The sequence below is a fragment of the Cuculus canorus genome, chromosome 25 (assembly GCF_017976375.1).
Source record: "Cuculus canorus isolate bCucCan1 chromosome 25, bCucCan1.pri, whole genome shotgun sequence".
Classification (NCBI taxonomy): Eukaryota; Metazoa; Chordata; class Aves; order Cuculiformes; family Cuculidae; genus Cuculus; species Cuculus canorus.
In genome coordinates, this window is record NC_071425.1 from 6,463,678 (window position 1) to 6,478,596 (window position 14,919).

Here is a 14,919-nt window from a genome sequence, read left to right on the forward strand (position 1 = left end):
TTCAGGCCATTCCCTCTTGTCCTGTCCCCTGTCACTGGGGAGAAGAGCCCAGCTCCCTCCTCTCCACAACCTCCTTTCAGGCAGTTGTAGAGAGCAATAAGGTCTCCCCTCAGCCTCCTCTTCTCAAGACTAAACACCCCCAGGTCCCTCAGCCACTCCTCATCACCCTTGTTCTCCAGCCCCTCACCAGCTTCGTTGCTCTTCTCTGGACACACTCCAGAGCCTCAACATCCTTCTTGTGGTGAGGGGTCCAGAACTGAACACAGTACTTGAGGTGCGGTCTCACCAGTGCCGAGTACAGAGGGAGAATAACCTCCCTGGCCCTGCTGGTCACACCATTTCTGATCCAAGCCAAGATGCCATTGGCCTTCTTGGCCACCTGGGCCACTGCTGGCTCATGTTCACTCAGTTGTCAACCATTACTCCCAGGTCCTTCTCCTCTGTGCAGCTCTCCAGCCACTCTCCCCCTGGTCTGTAGCTGCACAGGGTTGTTGTGCCCCAAGTGCAGGACCCGGTGTTTGGCCTCATTAAACCTCCTGCCATTGGCCTCGGTCCAGAGGTCCAGCCTGTTCAGATCCCTTTGCAGATCAGAAGAGAAGGCTCCAAGGAGACCTTAGAGCAGCTTCCAGTAGGGAAAGGGGCTCCAGGAAAGCTGGGGAGGGACTCTTGATCAGGGAGTGCAGGGAGAGGATGACGGGGAATGATTTTCACCTGAAAGAGGGGAGATTGAGATGAGATCTTAGGAAGAAATGTTTTCCTCTGAGGGTGGTGAAACCTCCCTCAAGCCCAGATTGCCCAAAGCAGTGGTGGCTGCCCCATCCCTGGAGGTGTTCAAGGCCAGGTTGGATGGGGCTTGGAGCAACCGGATCCAGTGGGAGATGCCCCTGTACACAGCAGAGGGTGGGACTGGATGGGCTTTGAGGTCCCTTCCAACACAAACCATTCCATGATTGTATGACCTCTGTGGGATAAGAGAATTCATTGCTACCACCTTTCCACCATTCCTGAAAGAAGTAGGTTCAACCACAGCCAAATTTCTTTCTGTTTTTAAGAGGGGTCTCCAGCCCTTTGCAGCTGGAAAAGGACAAGAAAACAACTGCATTGAAATCTATTTTTTTAATCTATATTATAGAGTATTTGGGAATAAAACAGCTGGTACTTTTTGGACAACACATGGTGCTTTTCCAAGCAAAGACTCACTCATCTGGCAAGTCTCCCGTGGCAAAAAGCAGAGGATGGATTGGAAAAAGCCCCAGCATCAATGTCAATTTGGAAATCATTTCTGAGCAGTGCCTTCCAATTCCAAGGACGATAACGAGGTTCTGCTGATCCCCAGACCAGTCCCTCCCAGTGTAAAAAACCCCCTCAGTGAATTATGAGGCCGCAGATCCTACGCAGGCTATAAATAGAACACTAAAATATGGGTAAGAGGTAGAGATATACTAAGATTCTTGTGCTGTCAAAAAAATACGAATGTCAAATACAGATCTCTTTGAAAATCAACATCCACATCTCCAGCCTAAAGATAAACCGGGATCTGCGGATAGACACGAACCTCCAGCAGGCTCGGCGTGCCCTCGAGGTGACACAAACATGGAAGCCAAGTGACAATTTTAGCAACACTCCCCCGCAGTGACACGATTCACATGAAATTGCGACGCGTTTCGCGCTGGCCGAACCCGGCGTTTGCTTCACCTCCGGCAGCCGCGTTCCTCTGGGAAGCAGCGTTTGCAGACACCCTGACTTTGAATCATAGACTCACCAGGTTGGAAGGGACCTCTTGGATCATCGAGTCCAACCATTGTTATCAACCACTAAACCATATCCCTGAGCACCTCATCTCCCCGTCTTTGAAATACCTCCAGGGATGGTGACTCTCCCCCTCCCTGGGCAGCCTCTGCCAGGGCCCCATGAACCTTTCTGTGAAAAATCTTTTCCTGGTGTCCAGTCTGACCCTCCCCTGGCACAGCTTCAGGCCATTCCCCCTTGTCCTGTCCCCTGTCACTTGGGAGAAGAGCCCAGCTCCCTCCTCTCCACAACCTCCTTTCAGGCAGTTGTAGAGAGCAATAAGGTCTCCCCTCAGCCTCCTCTTCTCCAGGCTAAACAACCCCAGCTCTCTCAGCCGCTCCTCGTAACCCTTGTTCTCCAGCCCCTCACCAGCTTCGTTGCTCTTCTCTGGACACACTCCAGAGTCTCAACATCCTTCTTGTCACGAGGGGCCCAGAAGTGAACACAGGATTTGAGGTGCGGTCTCACCAGGGCCAAGTCCAGGGGCAGAATCCCCTCCCTGGCCCTGCTGGCTACGCCATTTCTGATCCAAGCCAAGGTGCCATTGGCCTTCTTGGCCACCTGGGCCACTGCTGGCTCCTGGTCAGTCGATCAACACCCCGAGGCCCTTCTCCTCCAGGCAGCTCTCCAGCCACTCTCCCCCTGGTCTGTAGCACTGCACAGGGTCGTTGTGCCCCAAGTGCAGGACCCGGTGTTTGGCCTCATTAAACCTCCTGCCATTGGTCTCAGCCCATCGGTCCAGCCTGTTCGGATCCCTTTGCAGAGCCTCCCTACCCTCCAGCAGATCCACACTACCTTGGAGGAGGGGGCAGCCTGTGCGTCCTGTGCCGCAGCACAACAACGTGATGAGTAGCAGCTTGTGGTGACAATGGCTGCGTCAAGAATGGAGACTGGGCTGCAAGGTCTCTGTCACCCCACAGAGATTTGAAAGACCTGTTTTGGGGTCTGTGTCAGCCCGAGTCCCTCCACACACACTCGGTGCTCAGCATCCCTCCCAAGGTGAGCTCGCATGGGACCTGGGACAGCAAGCTCCTCAGCTGGGCAATTCTGGAGTGACTCGGGAATCATAGAATCATAGGATAGTTTGGGTTGGAAGCGACCTTAAAGACCATCCAGTTCCAACCCCCCTGCCATGGGCAGGGACATCCCACAGGATCAGGCTGCCCAAGACCCATCCAACCTGGCCTTGAACACCTCCAGGGATGGGGCAGTCACAACTTCCCTGGGAAACCTGGGCCAGTGTCTCACCACTCTCATGGGGAAGAAATTCTTCCTAATGTCCAGTCTAAATCTGTCCCTCTCCAGTTTATCCCCGTTCCCCCTCATCGTATCCCCACAAGCCTTTATGAACAGCCCCTCTCCAGCTTTCCTGGAGCCCCTTCAGGTACTGGAAGGTCACTATAAGATCTCCTCTGAGCCTTCTGTTTTCTGGGCTGAACATCCCCAACTCTCTCAGCCTGTCCTTGTATGGAAGGTGCTCCAGCCCTCGGATCATCCTTGTAGCCTCCTCTGGACCTGTTCCAACAGCTCCATCTCCTTCTTAGGTTGCGGATTCCAGAACTGGACACAGGACCCCAGATGAGGTCTCCAACTGTTCACTATTGTGCTGTTCCCCACTGCACCTCTGCTCTCAGCAGTTCTTTTAACAAATGGCAGAGTAAAGACTGAAAAAATGCAATGGGGATGGTGACAAAAGGCCGGGACTGGATGACCAACACCACTCCAAAGGGACAGAGTGCGATGGACAGTGGGGCTGGGACACTGCCCCAGCCGATCCCACAGATCCAGCGCGTTGCAGGACACGCTCGTCGGCTTGTGAAGAGCCCAGGGAAGCAGCAGGATGGCGTCTCACTTCAAACTCTGCAAGAGCACCTGTGTGGGCAGGCCCAGAGACACGCGGGGCTGCACCCGTGGCACGCAGGGAAGCATGGAGCAATGCAGGATGATCCGTCTGCTCGAAGGGCAGGGTAGCACAACACCCTGACGGACGCGCACCTCCGCACCAGGACCCAGAACCCTGCAGCAAGAGCAGGAGGGAAAATCCTGTCTCCCCAGGCAGGCCCGAAAGATCTCTGGCCCAAACCAAAGAAAACAAGTGCCGTTGTGCATTACATCCAAAGCCACCAAGACACGTGTGATGCCACTCTCTGTACGGGCAAGAGCGTCCGTGTACTCACCTGGGCTGCTTCGCCGCTCGCAGCGAGGTCCGGGTGAGGTTGTCCTCACTCGCATACCGTTCCCGTCAGGCAGCAGAGAGGTTTCCCTGTCCTGATGCGCTTAAGGATGTGAATAACCACGACACCCCTTTAACTGCTCCTGATTCCGCTGCAGCCAACAGCGTTCCCCCTGAGGGCTCCTCCTATGTGCTCAGAGGGATGAGCAGCAAAAGAAAATGACACTCCGGAGGCAGCTGACTCGAATATCTTTCTCGATATCGCTCTCACGGCCATTTCGGGAGAGAGAAGCTAAATGAGAGCAATTCTGTCGGCTCTGGTACATCAACGGCTCTCACCCAGCCGAGCAGGAGACAATCGAGCGGGATGTGCACCTCATCCATGCATCACCATATTCTGACAGTCAGAAGGAACTGTGACAGTGTTTGCTTCATAGATAAAGCCTCAAACCCCAGCGCGAACGGCTTGTAAACACAACAGATCCCACGTAACGTCAGAGCCTGCCACACCGTCCCCATCAGCCGTTCCGCAACACTGAGGATGGCACTTGTTTCACTGTGACCCAAATTAGATAAAAAAGATCTTTCTTCATAGAATCATAGAATAGTTTGGATTGGAAGGGACCTTAAAGACCATCCAGTTCCAACCCCCCTGCCATGGGCAGGGACATCCCACTGGCTCAGGCTGCCCAAGGCCCATCCAGCCTGGACTGGAACACCTCCAGGGATGGGGCAGCCACAACTGCCCTGGGTAACCTGGGCCAATGTCTCACCACTCTCATGGGGAAGAAACTCTTCCTTATGTCCAGTCTAAATCTGCCCCTCTCCAGTTTATCCCCGTTCCCCCTCGTCCTATCCCCACAAGCCTTTATGAACAGTCCCTCCTCAGCTTTCCTGTAGCCCCTCGGGTCTGGAAGGTCACTATAAGAGGTCCTCAGAGCCTTCTCTTCTCCAGGCTGAACAACCCCAACTCTCTCAGCCTGTCCTCGTACGGAAGGTTTCTTGCCCAGCTCTGTCATCTGGTCCTGACAAGACGCTGCCTCACCCTATAACTGTACCAAATTCATCCAACAGCAGTTCTGCGACTAAGCTTTAGAGAGGAGAAAGGCTGTTCCGAGGGCGGTGCAGCAGTCCCTCTCCACTGACCGAGGAGCCGGGCAATGCAGAATGAGTCGTGCCTTCAAAGAGAAAGGGAGTGCGATGACCCACCTGACACTGCAGGGTTCTTAGTTCACATAAATCGCACTCAAAGAGTTGTGGTCACAGCTCAACGTCCAAGTGGAGACCGTGACGAGTGGCATTCTGCAGGGACTGGCGCTGGGACTGGTGTTGTTGAACATCTTTGTTGCAGACATGGCCAGTGGGATTGAGGGCACCCTCAGCAAGTTTGTTGATGCCACCAAGATGTGTAGCATGCTCAACATACTGGAAGGAAGGGATGGATCCAGAGGGACCTGGACAGGCTGGAGACATGGGGTTCTGCGACCATCATGGAGTTTAACAAGACTATGTGCAAGGTCCTGCACCCGCATCGGGGCAATCCCAAGCATAAATACAGACTGGGCAGAAAATGTATTTGGACCAGCCCTGAAGAGAAGGACTTGGAGCTACTGGTGGATGAGAAGCTCAACATAAGCCCAGAAAGCAACTGTGTCCTGGGCTGCATCCACAGCAGTGGGACCAGAGGGCAACGGAGGGGATTCTTGCCCTCTGTTCTGCTCTCATGAGACCTCACCCAGAGCCCTGCATTAAGCTCCGTGGCCCTCAGTGCAGGAAGAAGCTGTTGGAGCAAGTCCAGAGGAGGCCACAGAGATGATCCGAGGGCTGGAGAACCTCTGCAACAAGGATAGACTGAGAGAGTTGGGGTTGTTCAGCCTGGAGAAGAGAAGGCTCTGGGAAGACCTTAGAGCAGCTTCCAGTAGGGAAAGGGGCTCCAGGAAAGCTGGGGAGGGGCTCTGGATCAGGGAGTGCAGGGAAAGGACAAGGGGAATGGTTTTGAGCTGAAACAGAGGAGATTGAGATAAGATCTTAGGAAGAAATGTTCTCCTGTGAGGGTGGGGAGGCCCTGGCCCAGGTTGCCCAGAGCAGTGGTGGCTGCCCCATCCCTGGAGGGGTTCAAGGCCAGGTTGGATGGGGCTTGGAGCAACCGGATCCAGTGGGAGGTGTCCCTACCCATGGCAGGGGGTGGGACTGGATGGGCTTTGAGGTCCCTTCCAGCCCAAAGCATTCCATGATTCTATGAAGATAGAAGTGAAGACACAAGCATGCCAGGCGAGCTCCCGTGCTCTTCGCTGCTGCTCCAGCTTCTCCCAAGCACTACTGAAGTGCAGAAAATGTTGATGAGTTTTGTTTCAGTAAATCACTTTTACATATGATTTGTTTCGAGAGAAGGAGTACAGTAAATCAGAGCAGGCTGCTACACTGGCATTAAAATTTTACTCCAGCTCGAGCTCAACATGAGCCTTAACAGCTTTATTCTGCCAAATAGAAAATTTAGAATACAAATACGCACATAAAATCAACAAGTAATTTGTTGGAAAAAAAATATTTCCTATAGAGAAATAAGAACCCAAAGCTGTCATTTTCTGACTCAAAAGCTGCTCAAGACCCCCTTGGGAAGAGCTCTGAAACACTCTCTGCCAGCACCAACACTCCCCTTGTCCCATCACTCCTGCTGGGAGAATGATGGAATCATAGAATAGTTTGGGTTGGAAGGGACCTTAAAGATCATCCAGTTCCATCCCCCCTGCCATGAGAAGGGACATTCCACTGGATCTGATTGATCCAAGCTCCATCCAACCTGGACTGGAACACGTCCAGGGATGGGGCAGCCACAGCTTCCCTGGGCAACCTGGGCCAGGGTCTCACCACTCTCATGGGGAACAAATTCTTCCTAATGTCCAGTCTAAGTCTGCCCTTCTCCAGTTTATCCCCATTCCCCCTTGTCCTGTCCCCACAAGCCTTTACAAACAGCCCCTCTCCAGCTTTCCTGTAGCCCCTTCAGGTCCTGGAAGGTCTCTATAAGGTCTCCTCTGAGCCTTCTCTTCTCCAGGCTGAACAGCCCCAACTCTCTCAGCCTGTCCTCATACGGAAGGTGCTCCAGCCCTCGGATCATCCTTGTAGCCTCTTCTGGACCCAGTCCAACAGCTCCATCTCCTTCTCACACTGAGGATTCCAGAACTCTACACAACACTTGTTTTATGTCCTGCTGGAGATGGAAAAAGCACTCCGAGTTCCTACAGGCACAACTGAGCCAGGGCATAGGGCTGAGCTTCCCTCAGTTTCTGATTTCCACGTTGTCAGGATTTTAGGAGCGTGCCCACATCTTAACACGAGCTGGTTAGCCATGGAGGGAACTCCACTCGCACTGTATGTGTTCCCTCCACACTCCGATCGGGAGGCAGCAGATCACCACCCCCAGCGAGGAACAGAGACATCGCGACTCACTGTCTCGACACAAAGTGGGTGTCACGGACAGAGGATTCCAGAGCACCGGTCAGCTCAGCGGGTTGACCCTGACAGATCTGACTTATAAAAATACTTCAGCATCCGCTGTGCCACATCTGCTCATTCACCGAGAGCAAATGGGGATTAGCTGCAAGGAAGGGAACTCCTAATAGGGAACTGCTGATTATTTGGTGGATTCCCTCACTAAAGCAACTCAGGCCTATTCTGCCAAATGCATGGGGTCACGGGATGCTTAGGATTGGAAAGAACCTCAAAGCCCATCCAGTCCCACCCCTGCCATGGGCAGGGACACCTCCCACTGGATCCGGTTGCTCCAAGCCCCATCCAACCTGGCCTTGAACCCCTCCACGGATGGGGCAGCCACCACTGCTCTGGGCAACCTGGGCCAGGGCCTCCCCACCCTCACAGGAAAACATTTCTTCCTAAGATCTCATCTCAATCTCCCCTCTTTCAGGTGAAAACTGTTCCCCTCATCCTGCTCCTGCTCTCCCTGATAAAGAGCCCCTCTCCAGCTTTCCTGGAGCCCCTTTCAGTGCTGGAAGCAGAAAGACCTTGAGACTCCAATTAATCTGGTAAAAAGATGGCAGATGAAATTCCACACAGATAAAGTGATGTATATGTTAAATAAAATAAATCTCAAGTTCACACTACTTTGAGAAGCAGGAGATCACAGGGCCAACAGCCCCACTCTGTGAAAGCGCCCACACCTCTCAGCGCTGGCCAGACAGACAGCAGCAATTTACATATGTGGTTTGTGACAGCATTTTTTGGATTAGAGAGGGGTGAGCACACGAACTACAGATGCTGCTGTGTCACTGTGGCTCACCCACACATCCCTGCCACGGGGAACAGCTCCGGTCACTCTCATCATAGAATCATAGAATCATAGAATCATAGAATCATAGAATCATAGAATAGTTTGGGTTGGAAGGGACCTTAAAGATCATCCAGTTCCAACCCTCCTGCCATGGGCAGGGACATCCCACTGGATCCGATTGATCTAAGGCCCATCCAACCTGGCCTTGAACCCCTCCAGGGATGGGGCAGCCACCACTGCCCTGGGCAACCTGGGCCAGGGTCTCACCACTCTCATGGGGAAGAAACTCTTCCCAAGGTCTAGTCTAAATCTGCCCCTCTCCAGTTTATTCCCATTCCCCCTCATCGTATCACCACAAGCCTTTGTGAACAGTCCCTTTCCACCTTTCTTGGAGCCCCTTCAGGTACTGGAAGCTGCTCTAAGATCTCCTCGGAGCCTTCTCTTCTCCAGGCTGAACAACCCCAACTCTTTCAGCCTGTCCTCGTAGGGAAGGTGCTCCAGCCCTCGGATCATCCTTGTAGCCTCCTCTGGACCCATTCCAACAGTTCCATCTCCTTCTTATGTTGAGGATTCCAGAACTGGACACAATCCTCCAGATGAGGTCTCCCAAGAGAGGAACAGAGGGGCAGAATCCCCTCCCTCCCTGCTGGCCACGCTGCTTTGGATGCAGCCCAGGACACGGTTGGTTTCTGGGCTGTGAGCGCACGTTGCGGCTCATGTTGAGTTTCTCATCAACCAGCACCCCAAGTCCTTCTCTGCAGGGCTGCTCTCAATCACATCATCTCCCATTGTGCACTGAAAACAGGGATTGCCAACCCCCATCACAGGAACAGAGAACAGAAGGAGCTGTGCCTGGCTCGGGGGGAAAGCGAGTCGGGAGCTGCAAAGCCTGGAGCAGCGGGAAGAGGGAAGCCCCTTAAAACATGAAAAAAGAGATTACACTTGACACAACGGGTAAGGCTCTGGGTGGGAAGCAGAGAGAGGGCTTCCAAACATGCTTCTCTCTGCTTTTGCTGTCGCCTCCGCTTGGGCAAGTGTCAGAAACAGGACCCTGGACCAGGCAGAGAGGTGGTCGGAGCGAGGAGCCAGGGGCTGGGAGAAGAGCACAGGAACGATCAGCCAAAAGAGAGGCACCAGTGGAAGGCAGCAGGGAAAACAATGGGACCTCAGGTCACTAAAGGCTGATAGTTAGAGCCGATGGGTATTCCCTGTGTATTTGTCAGACAAATCTCAGGCAATCCGCACACTTGAAGGGCAGCGACAATTTATTCCTGTCGATACCCCTTCAGCAAAGTCCTCCGTGGAATCGGGTTTTGCAGACAGCCCAATCGATGAGGCATTGCCACAGACTGCAAAGAGAGCAAGAGCCGGCTGAGGAATGCAGAAGGCTCAGAGGAGATCATATAGCGACCTTCCACCGCCAGGGAGGCAGATAAAAGTCCAGTCCAGGAGTCAAGACTTTACACAACTCAGGGAATGAAGGAGATCATTTCCATACGGCTGTGGCGAAGATCCCTGTGTGCTTCTTCCCAAACACTCCAACTGTATTTCACATTTTTTAATATCCCAGGAATCACAGTTTCCACTATGGAAACTCTTCTCCTTTTAAAAAGCGTTTAGTTATGTATTTGAACGTTCACTAACTCCTGCGAATCAATATCTGCTCTAACTCAAATTCAGTCACTTCTCAAAGACTTAAAACACATTTACCCTGAAAATCAGGAGGTTTAGAGATTCTCGGGAGGAGATGCCGCATGCGAGCCAGCCCACCCGCGAGAGACAGGCTCAGATCCTGAAGGACTTCATTTTATGCCATTTAAAACCAGGTTACCAAGGCAGAGCCACCAGCCAGCCCCTCGCTGCCCACAGATGTCCCTCCACCCTCCGGCCCCGGCTGCGCAACGCTGTCAGCTGTGTCACAGAATCATAGAATCACCAGGTTGGAAAGGACCCACTGGATCATCGACTCCAACCATTCCTAACACTCCCTAAACCATGTCCCTATCATAGAATGGTTTGGGTTGGAAGGGACCTTAAAGATCATCCAGTTCCAACCCATCTGCCATGAGATGGGACATTCCACTGGATCTGATTGATCCAAGCTCCATCCAACCTGGCCTTGAACACCTCCAGGGATGGGGCAGCCACAACCTCCCTGGGCAACCTGGGCCAGTGTCTCACCACTCTCATGGGGAAGAAATTCTTCCTAATGTCCAGTCTAAATCTGCCCCTCTCCAGTTTATCCCCATTCCCCCTCGTCCTATCCCCACAAGCCTTTATGGACAGTCCCTCTCCAGCTTTCCTGTAGCCCCTTCAGGTACTGGAAGGTCACTGGTGTCCCTGCATCCCTAAAAAAAGCAAGACTTCCAGGAGTTAACCAGGAGGCAGAAACTCACCCCGAGGGAGCATGGAAACCATCCACACACAAGGAACACAGCCACCCTTCCAGGCTCGCAGCTATTTTAAGCCAAGAGAGATAGAGAACTTTACAGTGACAACTTTTTATGCCCCAGTCACCGCGGCTGCACCACCCAGCGGTGTCCAGTGCAGGGACATCACCGTGAGCAGGGGACAACATCCCTGCTCATCCTGCAAGCCATGTATTCCCAAGGCACCCCACAGCCATCCTTGGGTCCAAACCCAAAAGTAATTTCCCACATTCCTTCCTCACTGTAGGTCAATCAGAAAAACAAAGTGGGAACAGCTTTCAGCTGAAAGAGGGGAGATTGAGATGAGATCTTAGGAAGAAATGTTTTCCTGTGAGGGTGGGGAGCCCCTGGCCCAGGTTGCCCAGAGATCCCTGGAGGGGTTCAAGGCCAGGTTGGATGGGGCTTGGAGCAATCGGACCCAGTGGGAGGTGTCCTTGTTCATTGGAGAGGGTGGAACTGGATGGGCTTTGAGGTCTTTTCCAACCTAAACCATTCATAGAATACTTTGGGTTGGAAGGGACCTTAAAGATCATTTAGTTCCAACCCCGCTGCCATGGGCAGGGACATCCCGCTGGATCACTCACAAGAAGATAACAAAGCCCAAATCTCTCCCGCACCACAGAATGCAATATTCCAACTCAAAAGAACAGTCGGCACAATCTGCTCACCATCCATATGTCTGTCTCCTCATCGCACTTAAACGAGGTCAGGCACACACACTCCTCATTGTCTCCTGGCAAATTTGGAATTAAAAAGGTGGAACTAATATCTGGAAGAGCCCAAAGCTGGTATCATCTCCTTATTTAGGCAAAAACGCTGGCTGACTCCCACGATTATCATCTAAGCAAGGTAATAGGGAGAAATCTTTCACTCCTGTGTAAAGATGTGAATCCCGGGTCAATGAGCCATTTGGCACATGCCTGATGTAACGCTAGAAAGAAATCCCGCTAATAACCCGGCTGGGCGCACATTTACAGTCAGGCTTGGCCTTAAGTACCTGGATGATCTGGAAAATACCCCACCGCCCCCTGGAAAAGGGACTAAAGCAGGCTGGTTTGTGGATTAATCCCAGTGGAATGAACAGAACGGCTAATAATGAACCGGGGGATGTACGTGTGTGTGTGTGTGGTGAAGCATCTGTTCAAGTTTAGGCGCAGAAAACATTTTTCAGCCCAGTGACTCCACAGGGAAATGCCTCGTACAACAGCTCGTCTGACTCAATTTTTCCATCACATTTCCCATAATACAGTTTCATCCATAAATACACTGTTCATTTTTTTCTAAATATAGCTTTTTATTTATAGCCAAAACCTTGTAACTTGTGTTATGACTTAAAGCCCTGGGATCATCTTTGAAATGTAATTGTTAACGAATCATTAGCCAATACTGAAGTACAAGACAAAGTTATCCATGTTTGCAGAAGGAAAGAGGATTTCGTTTCGCTACAACATTCAGTTCTCAGTATTTCCTTCCCCAGACAACTGCCAACCACGCGCTGCTTTGCGCCAGCTCAGCCCAAAAGGCACCCGGGAACTTTCACCCCAAACCTTCCTTTGGCAAAAAAGAAAACCAAGTTTGCAAAATCCAACCCTGCCCTTCCAGGCAGGGAAGAGGACCAGAGATAGTCCTGCCGTGGGGAGAGCCGTGTCACTACCCGAGAGGTGGTGGCAACTCACATCCATGGTACGAGGTCAGAAAAGGAAATCGAGCATCACCTTTTCCCCTCCAAAGAAGATAAATTCAGTGTTGTGGCTTTGAAGTGAAAGCGAACAGTCTACCAAAAAAAACCCTGATGAGGGAGCGAACGGATCATCCACAGCTTTCAAATTATGAGGTTTTTCAGAGGCAGAATTCGGACATCTGGCAATCCTGAACAGAGCAAGTAAAATGGGATTTAGAGTTTGACCATTATTAACCACAGCTGGAGTCAAGAGAAAACGCAGCATGTTTTTACACAGCACAAGCCCAGGACAGTGAAATTCCACTCCTGCTGCTCGTGGGAAATGCAAAGACCCACTGGAAAGGCTGATAACGATGCAGGGTTCTGTGATAAAACATCCATCCCCAACACACAGCAAACGGGATCGTTTCCGTGCACGGGGGCAGCAGGGCAGTCACCCCCGAGGGGCTGAGCGGGCTCTGCTCCAGACAGCAGCTTTTGGAGCAGCAACTCTAACTCCAGGAGCCTCCCCATGTGCTGGGCAGGGATGGGAGGAAGGAAGGTGCTTCCCTGGGCAGAGTGGAGCAAGCAGGAAAAGGAGGAAATATCAATGGAGCTTTTATCACGGGAATGATTTACCACCTATTAGCCAGATTAAAAATAGATAAATACGGAGCTCAAGCTCCATAAAGCACTTTGAGTGGCAGCACGGAAAACAAAAGGTGGAAACGGGGTGGGAAGAGAGGATCCCCTTCCTCCCAATGAGACAGCAGCACCCATCCTGGGCAGACAACAAAGAGGTCCATTCTCTGCCTGGGGTTGCACTCTGACTGTGTAAGGATGGGGACCACTGTCCCAGTCTGTGATGCTGCTCCAAGAATCCCACCCAAGCACTAAGGCGTAAGTGCGGTACTGTAAGTTGCCCACATTCCTAAAAGAGATGGCAAAAAAGCTGTGGCATTAGGAAAGGGGCACAAAATTCCTTCCCTCTCCCCAAGTCAGTATTAACAGAGAGGCTCCCGATTGAGCCCAGGACTTTCTCAGCCACGCAGCTCTCGCAGATACTAAGCTCAAATCCCAAATCCAGCCTGGGGAGCGCAGTTTGCCTGGGTTTCCCCATCCTGGTTGTGCTCCTGCAGCTCGCTGGAAAAAAGTCCTCACTCCGCAGCGTTGCGGCTGGGTCACAGATGGGCTGCGCTGCGAGCGTCGCTGGCTCCAGCTCCCCAGCAGAAGCACCCAAGCTGCCGATGTCTCGCTACCCCAGCCTCTAGCACACCCACCAACCTGGGTAGCGTTTCCTGATAGTGTTTCCAGGTTGCTTTGCTGATCCCAAGCAGATAAATTGCACCTACACATGACTCCAGGCACTGGACCTCATCTTTACTTGGCAAAAAGTGATGCTTTAGGAGAGTTTGGGGCTTTTTAGACTCACCGAAGTTGTTGGCGGTCAGTGAATTATGAAGTCAATAAGTCTGTGCATTAAAACTCATCACAAACTCTCCATCAGAGACAAGATTTCCCTGCTTAGAAGAATTTTCACTCTTGAATCTCGCCCTTAGCAGCTACAAAACCACAGAAAAGACCTTTTAAGAGGAAGTTTCACCTACACAATTCCCAAACTTTCTGAACCATAGAAAATCCTTTAGAAAAAATGTATCTACAGTTAAAACTCTTCAGCACATCCCCAAATCTTTGCTAAATTCTTACAGCTGGTCTAATCTCACTGATCGCTGCCGGGCTGCTCCTTCGTCTTCACAAAGTTACTCCCAGAGTGATAACAAATTCTCTTTTACACTTCCCTCAGCACTTCCCTCAGCACTGGGAGTTATTCAGCCCTTTCAGGGCTCTTCTCTAACTTGTTCAAAGTGATCTGCCTGCTCGCAGACCCCGATTCTTCACTTATTTACTGGTATTTGCATCACTCACGAGTTATCTGATGACTTGGATGTCTGCTTCGAAGCGACAGGCAAAAATAATCACTAATGAAAGGCTGAAAATGGGTACCAGTGGGATGGTTTGTGACAATTTCTCATTTATAAACATGCATTCAGACCTTGGAGTTGCTTTAAAAAAACAAAAAAACCCCGAATGTCGTTGCATCAATTAAGAAAATACTCATTTTTTTAGATGAAAACGTTGCCTATGAGCAGTAATTCAATAGTCACTGCATCGGTGAAAACACAAACTCCCAGTTTTAGTGTTAAAAGTGTGAAAGGCTGACCAGGGAACAGCCAGCCCTGAAGGTATTTAATAAGTTTTTACAGTTTCAGCTGATCTGAACCTTGACGAAGCCAGTTCTAAAAGCCAGAGTAGGAGGAGAGGAGCTGGGTAAGACCCCGAGCAGCCACAACAAATCAATGAACCCCCGCTGAACCGTTTTCAACACAGCTGAGAACACTAAAACAAGTTTGCCTTTGCTCTGAAACACAACCAACCCTCAAGGCGCGCTTTCCGCTCGCTCCATCCTTTGCCATTTCAAGTCTGAAATGTCAGCCAAGTGACTGGTTTTCCAAAAGGACACTGCACAGGGATCGCTCGGGTCCAAGGAAGCACAGGAATGCTCCCAGGCAGCCCCCACGCAGCC

The 14,919-nt window shown here is 51.5% G+C and overlaps 1 protein-coding gene across 5 annotated transcripts in view; it reads right to left on the bottom strand.

Moving 5' to 3' along the window:
* The window catches only part of GJC1 (gap junction protein gamma 1), a 32,375-nt gene that overhangs the window by 12,869 nt on the left and 4,587 nt on the right, over positions 1–14,919 (bottom strand). The gene's annotated exons all lie outside the window — the stretch shown is intronic.